The sequence below is a fragment of the Sus scrofa genome, chromosome 4 (assembly GCF_000003025.6).
Source record: "Sus scrofa isolate TJ Tabasco breed Duroc chromosome 4, Sscrofa11.1, whole genome shotgun sequence".
NCBI lineage: Eukaryota > Metazoa > Chordata > Mammalia > Artiodactyla > Suidae > Sus > Sus scrofa.
In genome coordinates this window covers 26,699,180-26,720,606 of record NC_010446.5, presented here as the reverse complement: position 1 = coordinate 26,720,606, position 21,427 = coordinate 26,699,180, and the positions used below count along the sequence as shown (strand labels likewise).

At 33.8% G+C, this 21,427-nt stretch overlaps 1 long non-coding RNA gene across 2 annotated transcripts in view; it reads left to right on the top strand.

The window, feature by feature from the left end:
- Positions 1 to 18,887, top strand: part of LOC110260451 — a 132,408-nt gene extending 113,521 nt beyond the window's left edge. Inside the window, exons 3-4 of one of the 2 annotated variants that reach the window (XR_002343762.1) lie at positions 17,961 to 18,047; positions 18,804 to 18,887. This is a non-coding gene — a long non-coding RNA (uncharacterized LOC110260451). Of the gene's footprint in view, positions 1 to 17,960; positions 18,086 to 18,803 lie in introns of both variants that reach the window. The other variant, XR_002343761.1, reaches the window with a different exon arrangement.

Sequence of the window (21,427 nt, the reverse complement as noted above, 5' to 3'; positions counted from 1 at the left end):
ATCATTGGTTAAAACAAGTCATGCAGCCAAACGTAGAAAAATGTCACTCAAGAGATGAGACATGAATATTGGGGTACAATTATGAAACCTAATACTACCTCTTACCTCCTTTCTTCCTCCTTTAACCTCTTAAAACCATTGAAAACTTCTCTTGCAGAGTTTGTTAGAACACACTGACCATCCATATGTTCCCTTTTATAACACAGACATTTTTGCAGTTGAGTTGGATTGAAGTGGTATGTGTCTAACTGAGGCAATTAAAAGCCATTTCATCTCTTCTTTCATCTCCACCTTATGAGTTCCATATGTTGAGACAGTGGAATCATAAAAAGTGTAGAGTGGAGTTCCTGCTGTGGTACAGTGGATTAATAATCCAATTGCAGTGGTGTGGATTGCTGTGGAGGCCTGGGTTTGATCCCTAGCTCAGTGCAGTGGGTTAAAATAACCAGCATTGATGCAGCTGCAGCACAGTTTGCAGCTGCAACTTGGACTCAGTACCTGGCCCAAGAACTTCCATATTCTTTGGGTGTGATGATAAAAAGGGAAAAAAAAAAAAAAAAGAAAATAAAGCAAAAAAAAAAAAAAAAAGAGAGTGAGTCACTTTATTTGACATTCCTCTGACCTAGTACAGATTTTCTATAAATAGAAATAATCATTTTTTGTTCTACAACACTGTGATTTCAAGATTTTTTGAAATCACCTTCCTTAGTTTATTGTTTTTATTTTTTGGCCATACTGACAGCATGCAGAAGTTCCAGAGCCATGGATCAAATCCACACCACAGCAGCAACCTGAACCATGGCCGTGACAACCAATGCCAGATTCTTACCCCAATGAGCTACCAGGGAACTCATACGTTCCCTAGTTTAAATTGACTAATTCAGCTGTTCTCCACTATGAACTTTTATCACTTAAGGTTATCTGATAAAAACAGCAGTGGGCATGATATGTATTATACTATGGTACTAATTGCACTCTGCTAGAAGGACACATAGAGTTCTCTTTCTCATTTTGACTTACTCTTCTTTTCCCAACCAAGCTCACCAAAGTTATACAAAGTATTCAAGATGACTTCACAACCTAAGTAAACAATACAAACAGTAGTACAATGCTTGAAATTTTCTGCCACCATCAATGGTTTAATAATAAATCTTGCCTTGAATTATCAAGTAAAGTCCTTGTACCACAGATAAATGTTTAAAATATAATAAAAATATCTTTCCTTTTTCATCATAAAAATTAAAATATATGTCTAAGTATGTGTATATAATTTATGTCCTCATTTCTATTTGTTTTTAATTAGTTTCTTATTCCTAATATATTAGAAATCATATTTCTATTATTTTCAATATTCCAAATACTTGTTTTCAACAAATGCACACATGCATCAAACACCCAAATGTTTGCACATATTTTTTTTCAGAATATATATCTCAAATATTCTGAGCAATGAGTAATGAGCAAATACAAACTATTTATTAGCTTGAATACAAATATAACAAGAAATACCATGATGACATTAAATTGCAGAAGAGACAGTACTGTCAATAAATGTCTAACACAGAGTTCTATTATCACAATGGCATTCCATTCCTTTTGTAAGATGCAATTGCATACATTGAATTCATAGCAGAGATCTATATTTAAATAAAAGTTACCATATAATCTAAAATAAGAGCAATTGCCAGAAGGAAAGTTCGACATATTGTCTACACTTTTGTACATGAACTTTTAATGAGATTTCCTTGGGGGCATTACAGACATATTTTCTAAAATTTGTGAAGAATGCCCGGATAGGTGAATATGCATTTACCGTTATTGTGGAGGAAAATAAGATCACAACTATTTATATCTCTTGAAATTAAGAAAACCAAGTTAGTATCCTGAAACCACCTTAATATAGACAGAATATTTGTATTCTAATATAGCATCCATGCCTCAGTTTATTTCTTTATGAATTAGCTTAATATTTGCTTCATCGAACTGCCAAGATTCAAAACCTTAGCAGGAATTGAGCAGAGTTAATAATTTAGCTGTTCATTAAATATTTACTTTGAATTTCTTTCTTTCTGTTGTTTTTATTGTTTGTTGTCTTTCCCACCATTTGGAAAGAAGCAAGCTCCATTTTCTGAAGCTGAGGCTTGCCATACAATAAGAACCTGCCTGGTGGCTTTAAACCGTCATGTCCTCCTTCATCTTGCAAAGTTCACTTCAGTGACTCTCAGTCAGTGCCCATAGGAATTGCATTAGCAGCTTGCTAAATAGTCTGATATCTGGGTCTACCCACAGTTTACATTTTTAATAAGCATCCTAGATAACACCAATGCAGAAAATACTGCAGCTGGTCTTTAGAAAGAAGTCCTAGAACTTTTTCACTATGATGCAAGCCACAGTATATTGGAACAGAGAAAAACATTAAGAACTAAACTTGATAATATCAGGGAAGTCAGTGTGTATCTTCCTCAGGTTATAAAAATAATCATCCAATAGTAGAGATAATAGATCAAGCTTGAAAATAAAGGAAATCTTAAAGTATAAGTCCCATGTTGTACAGGAAAGCTCTGCCATCACTTGTATTACTAACTCTAATTTGGTCATTGTGTCAATTTTAATAGGAACAATGGTTGACATTTTAAAATTACCAGAGCAAATTATATCACTTACAATTTGTTTTCTAATTTGGAGGAATATCATTATACATTAACCAAACATCATTTGGAATTCTAATCACTTACAATCTCTACGAACAAAACTAAGTGTCGCGAAACCTACATGTAACCTATTTTATTAAAATAAGAACCCATTATTTGGTTATTTAATTGATTAATCTAATTGATAATTATGCTATTCAACATATATGTCATCAATATTGGAAAGTTAAGATACAAATAATAAAACCAGTACATAATAATGAAAAGTTTAAAGTTGTTAGAAAATTATTTTCATTAAAAAAAAAAAAAAGGGTTCCTGCATGGCACAGTGTATTAAGAATCCAACTGCAGTGGGTCTGGTGCTGCAGAGGTGTGGGTTTGCTCCCCGGCACAGTAGGTTAAAGGACCCGGCATTGCCACATCTGTGGCTCGGGTCAGCTGCTCAGATTCAGTTCCTGCCCAAAAACTTCCATATGCCACAGGTGCAGCCACAAAAAGAAAAAAAAAAAAAAGTGTTCCCCAAAGGTGTATAGCATTTGAGTATGGGTTTTCATTTAAGAAGGAGATTGAAATAAATACACAAAAAATTCATGTTTCAATTAATATGTAATTAAGTTTTTCTAAAAAAATGAATATATGATTGATTATACTTTAAATTTGAGATGCAATCTGAAACTTAGCATTTTCAGATTTCAAGCCCCACTAAGATTCCTTCTTAAGAAAAAGTAAACCATGTTCCTTAAAGACTCTTTTAATGTTTATTTAGATGAGATAGAGGACAATATAATTCTGATTTCCTACAGAGTCAAAACCTTTCACATTGTAGTTTTGCTTATGAATGAATAGTGGTTTACATTGCTATTGTATAATAATAATACCCTGGCTTTATGAAGTTAACCTACATAAAACAATACTATTTATTATGTCAATTTGTATAACATACACATTTAAGGATACTTTCTAGGAAACTAATGAATTATACACTATTACATTTTTTATAATTTTTTATATGTATAAAGCTAATGTATTTAAGAATTTCTAAGAAAGGAATAAACAACCCAGAGGGAGCAAATATTTTGGGGAGGGGAACACATTGCTTTATATTGGAGATGGCTTGATATATAATAAACCCACTTTAAATACTGGGCTTTTTCTATGAAAATTTTTAAATAAGTGTACAGTGTTTTAATTTTTATCAACTCCAACTAGAAGAAAACAATAGGGTCAAAAAACAATAAATGGTGCCTCACCCTTAACCTCAGATTTAGGGAGATGACAGGGATTAGTGGGTACTGGAGTAGAGATAATGAAGTGCCAGAAAAGGAACAAATGACTTGCATGTTGGTCTGATTGTCATTATGCAAGCATACAGGCTCTGTGTTGCCAGGTTCTGTTTTTCACAAGTTAAGCTAAACAAACAGAGTTTAAAATTAAAAATAAGTTGACATTGTTATTAACTGCTATTGAAAAATTGCCAAATGAAACAATGAAAGCTGATGGTGTATACCTCAAAATCATGTTATTTCGCCTCTATTGGACAAATTTATAAGCATCTTTGCAAATATTTTTCTCATCACACTCAGAACTTTATCACCATTTATTATTTTGAGGATCTCATACAAATCTTTGTCTCAGTTTTTAATTTGATATTGAATCTTAGTGATGTATAATGCCCATAAGAAAAAGAGGTGTTTTAAGTTAGTTAAAAAATACCCATACATGGCTGTGGAGAAAAGGGAACCCTCCTGCACTGTTGGTGGGAATGTAAACTGGTACAGCCACTATGGAGAACAGTTTGGAGATACCTTAGAAATCTATACATAGAACTTCCATATGACCCCGCAATCCCACTCTTGGGCATCTATACGGACAAAACTCTACTTAAAAGAGACACATGCACCCACATGTTCATTGCAGCACTATTCATAATAGCCAAGACATGGAAACAACCCAAATGTCCATCGACAGATGATTGGATTCGGAAGAAGTGGTATATATACACAATGGAATACTACTCAGCCATAAAAAAGGATGACATAATGCCATTTGCAGCAACATGGATGGAACTAGAGAATCTCATCCTGAGTGAAATGAGCCAGAAAGACAAAGGCAAATACCATATGATATCACTTATAACTGGAATCTAATATCCAGCACAAATGAACATCTCCTCAGAAAAGAAAATCATGGACTTGGAGAAGAGACTTGTGGCTGCATGATGGGAGGGAGAGGGAGTGGGAGGGATCGGGAGCTTGGGCTTATCAGACACAACTTAGAATAGATTTACAAGGAGATCCCGCTGAATAGCATTGAGAACTATGTCTAGATACTCATGTTGCAACAGAAGAAAGGGTGGGGGAAAACCTGTAGTTGTAATGTATACATGTAAGGATAACCTGACCCCCTTGCTGTACAGTGGGAAAATAAAAAAAAAAAAAAGATGTGGTACATATACATGATGGAATATTACTCAGCCATTAAAAGGAAAGAAATAACGGCCAAAAAAAAAAAAAATACCCATACATAAATGAAAGACAGTGAAAGACTACTGAGTGTAGGTTGCAGGTGTATAATCTTCTGAGGGCTTTTAAGCTTCTATCTAAGAGTCTGACCAAAAATACCTCAAATTTATACCATGGGTAAAAATAAGCATATACACACACACACACACACACACATATATACACACACACACATATATATATATATGCAATTATAAATACAATTCTGCTATGTAGTACAACATAAATGTGATGTAATATAAATTATTTTGTGAAATCAACTTATTAAGGTTTTAAAAATATAACAGGGGTCCCACCATGGCACAGCTGTTAATGAACCCGACTAGTATCCATGAGGACGCAGGTTTGATCCCTGGCCTTGTTCAGTGGGTTAAGAATCCAGCATTGCCGTGAGCTGTGGTATAGTTCATAGACACAGCTCAGATCCCACATTGCTGTGGCTATGATGTAGGCCAATAGCTGTAGCTCCGATTCCATTCCTGTCCTGGGATCCACCATATGCCACAGGTGCAGCCCTCAAAAGACAAAAAAATGTGTAACAGAGACATTTATAGTTTAGTATTATGTAATTATAGAAATTAGAGCACATATACATCACAATATTGAAAACATTTATATTGAGAAAGTTCTCTTGTGAGGCAGTAGTTTAAGAATTTGGCATTGTCACTGTGCAGCTCAGGTCACTGCTGAGGTGTGGGTTCTCTCCCTGGCCTGGAAAATTCCATATGCCACGAGTGTGGCCAAAAAAATAATAAAATGCTTATAATTATGTTGATAACTTTAATCTAAAATAAATACATAACACTAAATAAATTAATTAATTTCAGTAGTCCAAAGAACAACTTATTTATAAAAAGCCAGTGATATGCATAAGTAATGTCAAATTTATTGTTCCCAAAGAAATATAATGAGAGTAATATGTTACTACATTTGGTCTTTAATAAGTGAGGACTAGAATTTTCCAATTACAAAGGGTGAAATCACTTATATAAACAAATTCTTATCAGAACTTTGCAGAAGAGAATGTTTTTTCCCCTCTACTCATTAAAGTTTGTCATACTTTTATATTATAGTGTCTGATGAAATTTTATTGCAATGACAGAAATAATCATTTATTAAATAGAGGTCGAATTTGTATAAACTCATTCTTCCAAATTGCTGTTGTAACTTTGAATATTTCTTTTAATACACAGAGGAAGTATAATGAGAATGAGGACAAAAAGAATGTTAAAAATAACCATCAAAGAACCACCTAGTCATTGCAATATATTTGAAAGTTGTTCTCACATTGATGCTGAGTTTTGAAAAGAAACTCCCCACTCTGAGCACAGGAATAAAAAGTAAAATACTGAAATTAAATGTATTATAAGTGAATTAGAATACAGAAAATTAAGTGTTGAATTTGAAGGTAGGAGTTCCCATTGTAGTGCAGTGGGTTAAGAATCTGACTTCGGTGGCTCAGCTTGCTACAGAAGCATGAATTTGATCCCCACTCAGTCCAGTGGGTTAAAGGATCTGGCATTGCCACCGCTGAGTGTAGGTCAAAGCTATGGCTTGGACTAGATCCCAGGCTCAGGAACTTCCATATGCCACAGATGCAGCCATAAAATGAAATTTGAAGGTAGCATATTCTCTACCTTATTTTTAAGTAACCAAAGGGAAAATAATGCATGTACATGTAATATGCTTTCTTTTACAGTTTGGAGTTAATCATAATAAACCACCAAGTTATTTATGGCAATATAAAACTGCTAACATAATATCCCATCTTTTCTCATCTTTACATTCAGAACTGGTTTGTGAATGTGATAACAGAGTATAAACAAAATAAGGTAATTAAGAAGCCTTAGAAAGCAGGAAAATGAAAACAAATCAAGCTGTAGCTTAGGGTTCTATTCCTAGGGACTACTTACTGCTATGGATGTAAATGAAGCATTTTTATTTAATCAGATTTTAGGCAGAGGTTTTCCTCTCATTTGTTGTACATAAGCACAAGGGAAAATGATAAAGGAAAATGTACAACTATATCAAACTAAAAGTTCTGCACCAAAAAAAAAAAATAAATGAAAATGTAACCTATGGAATAGGAAACAATATTTACAAACTATCTATCTGGTAAAATGTTAATATCCCAAACATATAAGGAACTCATGCAACTCTATAGCCAAAAAAAAAAAATGAAAAAATTAGCAGAGGACTTGATAAGAAATTTTTCCGAAGACATGCAATTGCTTAGTAGGTACCAATAAGATGTTCAACATCCCTAAGCATAAGGGAAATGCAGATCAAAATCACAGTGAGATATTATCTCAAACTTGTTATAAAGGTTATTGTAGAAAGGACAAGAGGTAACAAATCCTGGTGAGGATGTGAAGGACAGGGAGCTCTGGTACACTGTTGGTTGGTTGGTTCAGCCCCTAAAGAAAACAGTATGGCAGTTCCTGAAAAATTAAAATAGAAGTACCATAATATCCAGCAGTGCCACTTCAGGGTATGTTTAGGGAAACAGTTTCCATCTATGGATGAAAGGATAAAGAAAGTGTGATATATATAATGAAATGTAATTCAGCCCTAAAAAAAGAAAGAACTCCTATCATCTTTTGCAACAACATGAATGGAACTTTGCATTATGTTAAGTGAAATAAGTCAGGTATAGCAAGACAAATACTTCATGATCTCATTCATATGTGAAATCTAAAAAAACAAACTCATAAAGAGACAAAGAACGGAATGATGTTTGCCAGGGGCTGAGGGGTAGGGAAAATGGTAGATGTTGTTCAACGTGTACAAACTTGGTTAAAATATGAGTAAGTTCTGGGGATCTAGTATATAGCATGGTGACTATAATTAATAGTGTATTGTGTACCTGGAGGTTGCTATGTTCTCACTATAACAGCAACAAAATAAAATGGCAATTAATTGAGGTAAAGAATGTGTTAACTAGGCTTATTGCTGTAAATGTCTTACAATATATACATGTCTTGTATCATCATACTGTGTACTTTTAACTTATCTTAACCATATCCCAGTAAAGCTGGGGAGGGAGCAGGAATCAAGGAGATGAACAGATATCTCACCAAATAAGATATCCAGATGGCAAGTAAGCATATGAAAAATGCTCTAAATATGTCATTAGGGAATTGCAAATTAAAACAATGAAATATCATTACACACCTATTAGAATGGCTAAAATCAAACTTGAACAATATCACATGCTATTGAGCATGTGGAGCAAGAGGAACTCTCTTCACTGATAGGAATGCAAAATGGTACAGCTACTTTGAAAGACAGTTTTTATGAAGCTAAACATACTGATATCATACGAATCATACTCAAACCCTGCAATTGTGCTTTTTGGAATTTACTCAAGTCTGTCAAAAGTTTATCCTCACAAAACGTGAATATAGATGTTTATGCAGATTTATTCATAATTGCCAAAACTTGGAAGCAACCAAGCATCTTCAGTAGGTGAATGGATAATTGTGATACATCCAGACAATGAAATAGTATTTATTCAGCACTAAAAAAATTAATTATCAAGATATGAAAGACATGGAAAAACCTTAAATGCATATTACTAAGTGAGAGAAGCCAATATGAGAAAGCTGTGATACTGTATGATTCCAACGATATGACTTTCTAGAAAAGACAAACTATAGGGAGAGTAAAAATATCATCAGATGCCAGTGATTGGGGGATAGAAAAGAATGAATAGTCAAAGAATGAATAAGGATGTATAGAATAGAGAGGATTTTTAGGGCAATGGAACTTCTCTATATGATACTTTAATAGTAGATAAATACCATTATTTATTTGTAAAAACCAGTAGAATATACAGCATCAAGAGTAAGCCCTAATATAATCATGTGTCAGTGTAGGTTAATGAATTATAACAAATATATCACTCTGGTGAAGGAAGTTGATTGCAGGGGAGGATATGCATGTGTAGGGACAGGTGGTATAATATGCATGTGTAGAGATCTGTACATTTTCTAAATTTTGCTGTGAACATAAAACTGCTCTAAAAAATAAAATCTACTTTAAAAATATGTGTCCAATGCAATATTTGGTATGACTATATTTTTCTTACTTCTTCTAAATGACATGCTTTTAGGAATCCTTTTCATATTTTTAACTGAGTACTTTTTATGTGTCTCTGAAAATAGCATGTGCTACTTGTAAATATTGGAATTTATTCAATTTTGTAGCTGTTTTCTATTGTATTTTTACGTTATACCTTGATGTCTTCATGGATGCATAACTCAAATATGTCAAGAAAATGTTTTTATTTGTGGCCTTATAAGTGACAGTAATTGCTCACCCCTTGAAACAATCTTCTGTGCCAGTTCATGAAAGTTTCCACAGTGAATATTTTGCATCTGTTATGTGAATTTTTTGTGAGGAAATGTTTCAAAATTGGGACAGAGGGAGGTCAAAAAACTTTTTTTTTCTTACCTTACTTTCCAAAACCATCACCCACAGAAACCACAAGCAAAGAAATTTATTTTAGTCCCAAAGTTAAGAATAGTGGCTAAATATGAAGGCATTAGACAAGGAGCTTTAAATTGGAGAATATTTTGAAATAGATAAAGTCATCTATATAATAAGGCATACTGCTGTAGGGTAAAATGCATAATGTCAATTTTCAGATTCTTCTTCGGTATCTTGGGATTTTGAGCTATAGGCTTGAAATGTACAACTATTGTCAGAGGTCCCAAGCTCATAGAAAAAACAGAAATTTGATGGATGTTTTTCCAGCTCTTTTCATTTCCAAGGCAGGTAATTACATGAAATTGTAACAATCACTGTGGTGCTTTAGGATGAAATGCCTAAGCATAGCTATAATAGTTTGAACAGCATGTTACTACCATCCAGGAACTTGGCACTGCGTTTAGGTTAAACATTTTCTCATTAAAGTATTAACATTATGGGCATTACATACTATTCCTTCTCTGCAACTCACTTTCTTCATGCATATATTAGAGTTGTTAATAGTATTTCTTTCAAAGGAATATTGTCAAATCAAAGTCCTATACAGTTTTTAGAACAGTGTCAGCATAGTAAGTACTCAAAAATTAACTGTTGTTAACATTATTTTACTGCCTATTGCACTTACTAGTACTGCACTTGCTAGTAATGTTTTCCTTTACCACTTATTTTGAGAGATACTTTGAAAAAGTGTAAGACATTAAAAAGTTTGATAGCTCTCATTCTTTCTAAATAGCTGTCCATTCACAGAAATTGATAGCTCCAACACAGGTGGAAAGAGGGTAATTTAATTATAAGCTAAGCTATAGAAGAACTTTTTTGCATGTGCATTTTATTTTTACTTTCTTATTTTTTTTATTTCTGTTTTTTTAGGGCCACACCCATGGCATACAGAGGTTCCCAGGCTAGGGGTCTAATCAGAGCCGTAGCCTCTGGCCTACACCACAGCAACAGCAATGTGAGATCTGAGCTGTGTCTTGACCTACACCACAGCTCATGGCAACGCTGGATCCTCAACCCACTGAGCAAGGCCAGGGATTGAACCTACAACTTTATGGATGCTAGTCAGATTCATTTCCCCTGAGCCATGATGGGAACTCCTATTTTGTTATTTCTTACTTTCAGTAACATTAAAAAATAATATATTGCTCATTAGAAATGCTCAGCATATTTACTAAATTGTTAGTATTTTCTTTACAAATGATATTTATACTACAAAATATACATTCAAGATTTATGCAAGTGTTCTTAATTATTAATTTATTCACACTATTAAGAAGTTTCCCAAACATTGGCTGAGAACAGCTTAGAATATTTTGTTAATGAAAAGAACAATAGAAATGCTAGATGCATACTTATCTAATTTAAATGTCTTAAAGGGATCAGACTGTTAAGAGTCATGAAATTATGTCATTTGCACACTTTTAAGCATATTTTATAGTGATATATATCATTGTTACCCAAATGACTGAAGATTAACTTATTTAAATTACATTTAACTGCTATGACTTAAAATGAGTATTCCAAATAATTTACTTCTCTGTAATCTTGTATATTTCTGATGCCCTAAAAATATGATCACGTATCATGTACCTCATACGTATAGATTAATTGAGGTTTACAGTTATGAATTATAGAAAAGCATGCTAATGGAAATCAGGATATTTAAAATAAAAGAAAACACACAAGAAGTTATAAATATGTAGGTAAATATAAAGTATTGCTCTGTATCTTTTCAAAAACATCATCAATTCTTAAAAATGTAAAACATATCAAGAAGTTTAATAGGTCTCATTCTCTTTCTAAATAGCTGATCATTCACAGAAATTGATAAAAATCATCAAAATTATCAAAAGTTAATTGACAATTTAAATTTAAACAATGTATTTTTGGTATAAAAATATCTGAAGGCAGATTAAATATCTGAACGTGATAGCTGACAATATCTAATGTTCATTTTATTTAGATTTTTAACAATTTCATTGGCATATAATTTGTATACAATAGACTGTACATATTTAATATGTACAAACTAATGGGTTTTGAAACCATAATCAAGTAATTGAATATGTCAGTAATATAAATTATCACATGCCCTTTTGTAATACAGTTTTCTAGAATTTTATGTAAGTTGAGTCATGCATCATGTGCTCTTATGTTATTGTTGGTGGCAGTGGTCTGACTGCTTACACTCAGCAACTTACTTTGAGATCATAAATTTGTTGTGGGTACAAATAATCCTTTCCTTTTTATTTCTGAGTACTCTTCCATTATGCAGATATACCACAGTTTGATAATGGATTATCTGTTTATGGACATTTGGTTAGTTTCTAGTTTTTGGATACAATAAAGCAGTTATGAATACTCATGTACAAGGTTTTGTAGGAATACATGTCATAATTTCTTTTGAATAAATACCTAGGAAGAGAATGGCTGGGTCATATGGTAGGTGTGTTTTTAACTTTTTAAGAAATTGTTACATTTCCTCAGTGTTTGTATCATTTTACATTTCTAATAACAGGGAATGGGAAAGATACTCCACATCCTTGGAAGTTACAAATGGCCAGCCTTTGTAATTTACTACACACACACAGACACACCCATGGTATGCACTTATGTGCACACACACTCAGGAGTCTTCATATAAATGAGCAATATGTATATATCATCACTTATTTATCAAATTTTGATTTCAGTATTATTTATAGTTTTAGTTATATAGATATTCTACATATTTATGTTTAAGTATTTTATACTTTTTGGAATACTGGCAGATGATAATTTAAAATTTCAATTCCCAATTTCTCATTGCTCTTATATGTAAATGCAGTTGATGCATGTATATTGATACTGTATCCTGTAAATTGGCCTAAACTCACTTGATAGTTTTACTAGTTGTACTAGCTTTTTTTGTAGACTTATTATATTTTTTACTAAAACAGGCATTCCTCAACAACAACTCTTTTGACATTTGGGGCTGTAATTTGTTGTGTGAGGCTATCCTGTGCATTGTAGCATGTTAAACAGCATCCCTGGCCTCTATACAACTAACTAGTACCTCATTAGTTATGAAAATTAAAACTGTCTCCAGATATTGCCAAATGTCTCTAGTGGAAATTACCCTTAGTGGAAAACCACTGATATAGTTATTCATGTCATTTGTGAATATTTTTATTTGATATATTTTGGTTTTTCATTTGCTTGCCATACTGCATCAACAATAACTTCTATTCAATACTTTTATTGAATAGAAGCAGTGAAAATGAACATACTTGTATTTTTCTTGATCCTTTGGTGGACATATTTATCCTGGTTGAATTTTTTTATGTTAAACAACCTTACATTAGTGGGATAAACTATGTTCATAATGCATTGTCCATTTTATTTATAGCTAGACTTGATTAGCAAAAACTTTAGTTTAAAATTTTTACATTTATGTTCATGAGAGGTAATAATGTGTATTTTTCTTTTCTCGCAGTGTCTTATTTAGTGATAAAGTAATGCTGACTTCATAGACTAAGTTGGAACGTATTCTTTCCTTTTCATGTTTTGAGTAAATTTTCTGTGGGATTGTTTGATATTTGGCAGACTTTACCAGTGAAACCACATGAGCCAAGAATTTTATTTGTAGGAAGACTAATAAGTACAAATTTAATTTGTTTAATAAATATCAAGATACTCAGATTGTCCATTTCTTCCAGAATGACTGGTAATTTTGCCTGTAAGGGAATTTGTCTGTTTTCACATTTTATAAAATTATTGACATGTGGTTGTTTATAATAGTTTCTTATTATTTCATATAGGCTGAACCTTTGTTTCCTCCCCAAATTTATATGTTGAAAACTAACTCCTAATATTATGGTATTTGGGGATAGCGCCTTTGAAAGGTGATTAGGCCATGAGGACTCTGCCTTTACAAAACATTATCCCCCCTATAAAAATGATCCCGAGAGCTTTCTTGCCCTTCCATCATGTGAAGTCAGCCGTTTATGAACCAAAAAGTAGCTGTCACCAAACATTGAATCTGCTGGCTCTTTGATCTTGGAATTCCCAACGTCTAGAACTGTGAAAAATAAATTTCTGTTGTTTATAAGCCTCTCAGTCCAGCATATTTTCCTATAGCAGCCTGAAATAAGATATGCTTTTAACAACTATGGAAACTAGAGTCACATCTTTGATTCCTTATATTGGTAATTTTTGTTTACTGACTTTTTCCTTCTCAATCTGACCATGAGTTTTCAATTTTATTGATTTTTTAATTTTTTATAATTGATTTTTAGACTTTCTCTTCTCTATTGAAATAATTTCTGATCTTTGTCATTTGCCTTCTATTTAATTTAGGCTAAATTTACTCTTCTTTTTTCGTTTATGCTGTAAGTTAAAGTTATTGGTATGACACTGTGTTTTGTTTTGTTTTTTTTTTCTGTAGTATGACATTTACTGCTGTAAAACTTCCCACTACAACATTCCTTAGTGGAATTCTCACGTTTTTTTCTTGTTTTTCATTTTCATTCAATTCAAATTTATTTCTAATTTTTTATGTCATGTTTGCATTCATTCAATACACATATTCTCTAATTTCCTTTTTAATGTATTTTTTGATTCATGAATTATTTTGAAGTTATTAACTGGTTTAAAATTACTTGGAAATTTTCCAGAAATCATTCTGTTATTCTAATAAAACTCCATTTTAGTCATAGGACATACTCTATATGACTTAAAGCATTTTAACTTTTTTCAAGATTTGTTTTAAAGCCCAGAATATGGTCTCTTTTAGTAAATACAAAGATTGTACACTTAAAAGAATACATTCTTTGATGGGGGTATACATGTTATTTTAGGTCAAGTTGGTTGATAATATTATTTAATTCATGTATGCTATTATTTTTTGTTTTGCCTCACTGGTTTAAAAAATTCAAAAAGGAATGTTGAAATTGCTAAGTCTGTTTTCAAGTGTCCATTCTTTACTTTTATCCTATTTATAACTTTATATTTTTATTACTCAATGAATTTATTACATTCATAGTTGTACAATGATCATCACAATCCAGTTTTGTAGTATTTCCATCCCACACCCCGAGTGCATCCCCCCAACCCCAAACCTCTCTCTTTTGGAAACCATAATTTTTTCAAAGTCTGTGAGTCAGTATCTGTTCTGCAAAGAAGTTCATTGTGTCCTTTTTTCAGATTCCATATTAAGTGATAGCATTTGATGTTGGTGTCTCATTGTATGACTGTCTTCACTTAACATCATAATTTCTATTTCCATCCATGTTGCTAAAAATGCCATTATCTTGTTCCTTTTAATGGCTGAGTAATATTCTGTTGTGTATATATGTGCCACTTCTTCTTGATCCATTCCTCTGTCAATGGACATTGAGGTGTTTCCATGTCTTGGCTATTGCAAAGAGTGCTGCAATGAACACTGGAGTACATGTGTCTTTTTGAGTCATGGTTTTCTCTGGATAGATGCCCAGGAGTGGGATTGCTGGGTCAAATAGTAGTTCTATTTTTAGTTTCCTGAGGAATCTCCATGCTGTTTTCCACAGTGGTTACACCAATTTACAATCCCAGCAACAGTGTAGTAGGGTTCCTTTTTCTCCACACTCTGTCCAGCACTTATTGTTTGTAGACTTTTGGATGATGGCCATTCTGGCTGGTGTAAGGTGGTACCTCATCATGGTTTTGATTTACATTTCTCTAATAATGAGTGATGTTGAACATCTTTGAGCATCCATGAGGATGCAGGTTCGATCCCTGGCCTAGCTCAGTGGGTTAAGGATCTGGAATTTCCATGAGCTGTGGTGTAGGTCACAGATGCAGCTCAGATCCTGAATTGCCGTGGCTGTGGCATAGGCCAGAAGCTATAGCTCTGATTCAACCCCTAGCCTGGGAACCTCCATATGCTGTGGGAACAGCCCTAAAAAAAAAAAAAATTACTGTTGGGCAAGGCTGTGATGTTGAACTTATTATTGCTGCATCTTTAACCTACTACTACACCACCAATTACATGCTCTTTGTCAAAGCCTCCTGATCTCTCTGTCAAAGTATTTACATACAGGATAGTTTGAATGATACTCAACAAAGTTTTGGGCCAGTTGTCTTTCGGTTAGATGAATTACAGACTGTATGCACATAACTGTGTCCCTAGGTCCACACCCAGAATTCAGGAGTGAATGTTTATTGACTCCTGTTTTGTTCAATGGAGACAAACTTTCCGAAGACGTTAGGGAATTTCTCTCTTCTCTCTCTTTTTTTCTCATTTTATTTGTTAGGATCTTTTTTTTCCACTGTACAGCATGGGAACCAAGTTACACATACATGTATACATACATTTTCCTCCCATTGTTGTGTTGCAATGTAAGTATCTAGACATAGTTCTCAATGCTACATGGCAGGATCTCATTGTAAATCCATTCCAAGAGCAATAGTTTGCATCCGTTAACCCCAAGCTCCCAATTCCTCCCACTCCCTACCTCTCCCTGCTGGCAGCCACAAGTCTATTCTCCAAGTCTATGATTTTCTTTTCTATGGAAACATTCATTTGTGCTGTATATCAGATTCCAGTTATAAGTGATATCATATGGTATTTGTCTTTCTCTTTCTGACTTATTTCACTCAGGATGAGAATCTCTAGTCCCATCCATGTTGCTGCAAGTGGCATGATTTTGTTCTTTTTTTATGGATGAGTAGTATGCCATTGTGTATATGTACCACATCTTCCTAATCTAAACATATTGATGGATATTTGGGTTGTTTCCATGTCTTGGCTATTGTGAATAGTGCTACAATGAACATGCGGGTGCATGTGTCTTTTTCAAGGAAAGTTTTGTCTGGCTATATGCCCAAGAGTGGGATTGCTGGGTCATATGGTAGTTCTGTGAGTTCTAACATACCTCCATACTGTTTTCCAACATACCTCCATACTGTTTTCCATAGTGGTTGTACTAGCTTATGTTCCTACCACAGTGTAGGAGGGTTCCTTTTTCTCCACACCACCTCCAGCATTTGTTATTTGTGGACATATTAATGATGGCCATTCTGACTGGTGTGAGGAGGTATCTCAGGTAGTTTTGATTTGCATTTCTCTAATATCGGGGATACTGAGCATTTATTCATGTGCTTGTTGGCCATCTGTATATCTTCCTTGGAGCAATGTTGATTCAGGTCTTTTGCCCATTTTTCCATTGGGTGGTTGGCTTTTTTGCTGTTGACTCGTATAAGTTGCTTGTATATTTTAGAGATTAAGCCCTTGTCGGTTGCATCATTTCAAACTATTTTCTCCCATTGTGTAAGTTGTCTTTTTGTTTTCTTTTTGGTTTCCTTTGCTGTGCAAAAGCCTGTCAGTTTGATTAGGTCCCATTGGTTTATTTTTGCTCTTATTTCTGTTGCCTTGGGAGACTGACCTGAGAAAATACTTGTAAGGTTGATGTCAGAGAATGTTTTGCCTACATTCTCTTCCAGGAGTTTAATGGTGTCTTGTCTTATATTTAAGTCTTTCAGCCATTTTGAGATTTTTTCTTATAGTATTTCCCTCAGGCCTTTCCTTTTCATTCCTAAAGGCCATAATTTTATAATAAAAATGAAAATTAACTAACCCTTTTCTTTTAATTCACATATTAAAAGTCTCCTTTTCCTCTCATCAATGTTGATGCCTCTGACAATTGTGAACCAAGAATGTCACCTGTCATAAACAAAGAATGGTGCTGCAATCAAGCCATTAGCCACCATAGCCACCTCCAGTAATGCAACCAGAGAGGGACTCATAATGGGAAAAAAAAAATAGGATATTGGCCCTGGATAGCTAAGGTGCATATCAAAGGAACAATTTCAGTGAACACAGACTCTTGCATCTTCCCAACCATAGAGAAGCACTAAATTAATTAACTTCAGATGTCTGGTTTTCTTTGATTAACAGTAATCTTTTGATGTTCTGACTACCTGGGTTTTTTGGCAAAAACTCCTACATATCCTGGCTCCTACCTTACCCTTTTGAAGTAGTCCATCAAAATATCTGAGACGCTACCTCCTGTACTTGAAGTTTTCAGAAACTCCACTTAATAAACCATAATTCTCAACTTTTAAGCTGTGCATTTTTTTTTCAGTCAACATCATCTAGGGGAGAAGTCAAAGAAATAAGAGAAAGCACTAAGATTAATATTCAAACTCCAAAAAATAGTTTTGGGATCTAGTGAGTGAATATTGGTGACACATTTGGTTTGGATTTAGCAGCATGTATAATCAGTCTCTTCACTGTACAGTAAAGTGATTACTAACCATTCTTAATTCTGGCTTCTAGGAATCTTCCTCATCCATTTTGTGGATACACCACATCTATAACCTTAAAAAAGAGGTGGGCTTTGGCACCACATACTAGAAGGACGAGGTACGAAAAAGGAGAAACAAAATTTGAAATGAACACAGGTAGGAGACAGTTGGTAGAAAAAGTTGCCAAGCATAATATGAAATATTTAATTCTCATTGATGCCTACTTAAAATAGAAGTTCTCACCCATTAGGAATTTATACTGTGGTATATAAAATTATAAACATAGTATCTATTTATTTTTCCTGTTTGATGGCATAGCTTGATATTAAAATGGTCAGCATCTATGTGTTTCTTGGGCATACAAATTAAAGTGCCCTCTGTGAATTATCGTTCTCATATCTCTTTAAGAAATTAACATTATAGAATTGTGATATGAAAACACAGAGGATTCATCAAATACAGAGAAAATACTATAGAATAGTTCAAGCAGTTAATAATATTGTGTTATTTTTCTGTATTTTGTGGTGTTCCTAGAATTATGTTTTTAAAATATTATTTGTTATGGTTGCTTATTCTAAATTAGTATTGACTTTACTATATAATTTGTTTTTGATATTTTTATATTTTATATTCTTTAAAACAGTCTCAAAATACCTGATTCTATTCTGTGTGGCAAAAGCTTACACAAATAGGGAAGTGTTAGAACATGATATTTAAAAGCTAATGCAAAGCCAGATTCTATTGGACTTTAGGCTGTAGGAATAAATTGAAATCGTAAAAAAAAAGAGTCATGGGTTCCTATGTGAAGAATAACTTAGGGAGAGGCAATAAGCATAGAATCAGATACCAGTTGGAATTTTATTTTATTATTCAGGCTTAAGGTGGTGGTGACCTGATCCAGAACTTCATGATAAGGCTGGAAAGATGTTGAAAGCTTGGAGAAGAGAGGTAAATAAAATACTATAAGCAAACAAGGAGGTTTTTGTTTTTTTAAATATATTAACTGTTGGTAATACAGAGAGAGGACACATTTTATAGAGCTCATGCATATTTATCTCCAGGCTCTGGGTAGATTGTTTCTTCATTACAAATACAGGATAGAATAAAACTTAAAGAGACATTTATGGTTTGTGTAATACATATAATAGGATAAACCATCAAAGGTGAAGAGAGGAAAAAGCCTAAATTAGTTCAGAGCCATAGAAGTGCAAAGGTAGGGTACAAGAAGTAGGGTATGTTCAACAGTACCAAATTATACTGAGATATTGAGATAGATGAAGACAGATATGTTCAATGGATTTAAAAATAGGGTTACTTTGACAAGAATGCATTTGCTATTCTGGAGGAGTTAGTGCCTTTTGTTACTTAGAGTGGTCTTGAGGAGATGGTCCTCTATAAGTGAGGCTGTCAGAGTTCCCATAATGGCTCAGCAGTTAATGAACCCAACTAGCATCTATGAGTATTTGGGTTCAATCCCTGGCCTTGCTCAGTGGGTTAAGGATCCAATATTCCCATGAGCTGTGGAGTAGGTCACAGGTTTGGCTCGGATCCCATGTTGCTGTGGCTGTGAAGTAGGCCAGCAGCTGTAGCTCTGATTTAGCACCTGGCCTAGGAACACCAGATGCCACAAGTATAGCCCTAAAATGAAAAAAAAAAAAATAGAAAGAAAAGAAAAAAAATGCTGTCAAGAAGTATTTATCGAGGGTGAGCAGAGAAGCAGGAGTCTGGACTGAAATATGATGTTTAAAAAGAAGTAGGTGAGGGTGTGATTCTAGGCTATCTTTATAAGAATAGAGAAATCCATTTATCTTGAAAATAAACAATGGAAACTGACAGTTTGTTGAAAGAAGGGAGAGAACACTACCAAATGGCTAATTGATGAATGTTTTAAACAATGCTGACTTAATAATTCAGGTATAAATAGTTTATTTGGGAAGTGCAGATACACTAGTAGGTCAATGGAAAATCGAAATTGGAAAAAGAAAGAAGCTAAAAAAGTTGTGTTATCAAGCTAACTAGCAGCATGAGAAATAGTATAGAATATATATGTTATTCTATCTGAAAGATAGGAATTTGTTCTAAAACTATTTGAGAGCTTCTCCCAGTTGTGAATTCCCAGTTCTGATGGCATCTAGTAGCCTTCCCTGGAGAAAGCCCTGGGGCAAAATGAGAGATAGTGGCAGCTGGAAGTTGTCCAGGATAGTAGAATTGTTTAGGCTAAGGGCTGTAGATGGAGCACCTACGGCATCACCCAAGTCAAGATATAGATACAAGTTATAAAACTGAATATTCTAAATAGTATATTAAAGGACATGTTTCTACTTAAGAAGGTAAGTGTTACTTTTTTTATCTAACAAGTTATCTCATTTGAACAATTTTAAAGTAATTATTATAGTGATCAAAACACATGAAAACTGTCATATTTAAATTGTTTCCCTCGGTTGAATGTTTGGACAAAATAGATTGCAGAATGAACACATTGGTTATTCATATAAACTAAGAAATAATTTGACATTCACTTTAGAATTAGTTATGGGATGACATGTGCAATTTATTAAATAAGTTTTGTCATTTCTCCTGATGTAATTACCTGATGTTGAGGCTACAGATGATAAAACTATAAGAAATGAGAAAACTTCCTTTGTTACTGTTTAAATAATTTTTAAAACTTTAAAACAGAATGACTCAAATTGTTCTTTAGTCACAAATGCTTAAACAGGAGAAATGTTTATGTGGAAACCATTTTATAAAGGCTAGCATTTGGGAAAAGAATACAATGATTAAATTCACAGTAAGCTTATGAAAGGTTTTGCCTAGAGTAAAACAGTCAACTAACTCAATTTGGAGATTATATAAAAGAGGTGAAAACTACCATTTTATTTATTTATTTAGTTAGTTAGTTGGTTATGTCTTTTTTAGGGCCTCACCTGGGGCATGGGGAAGTTCCCAGGCTCGGGGGTCTATCTAGAGCTGTAGCTGCTGGCCTACACCACAGCCACAGCAGCACCAGATCTGAGCCACATCTGTGGCCTACACCACAGCTAATAGCAATTTGCAGCAATGCTCAATCCTTAACCTACTAAGCAAGGCCAGGATTGAACCTGCGTCCTCATGGATACTATCTGGGTTCCTTACTGCTGAGCCATAAGAGGAACTCCCTTAATTAGGTCCTTCCACTGGAAATGTTACAGTGCTTCTTTAAAGTCTTATATCACAGTCCCAGTTGGTGGTTGATGATTCTGACAAGTTGTGATGTTATCTACTTAAGAAAGCCCAGAGCTTTCAAGCTGTTCTACAACAATGATTTTCTGAAGTGCTTGATATGAGTATAAGGTTTTATTCTAATAATGCGATCTTGAAACTCTGACACTCTTGTAGTCTTAGAAGAGAATATGACAGGCCAAGGGCCCACTGAGAATCACATTGTTTAAAGTGTTAAGTATTCTTGGAAAAAATGGAGACTGTATAGATGAATATAGATTTCTAGGAATCACTTCC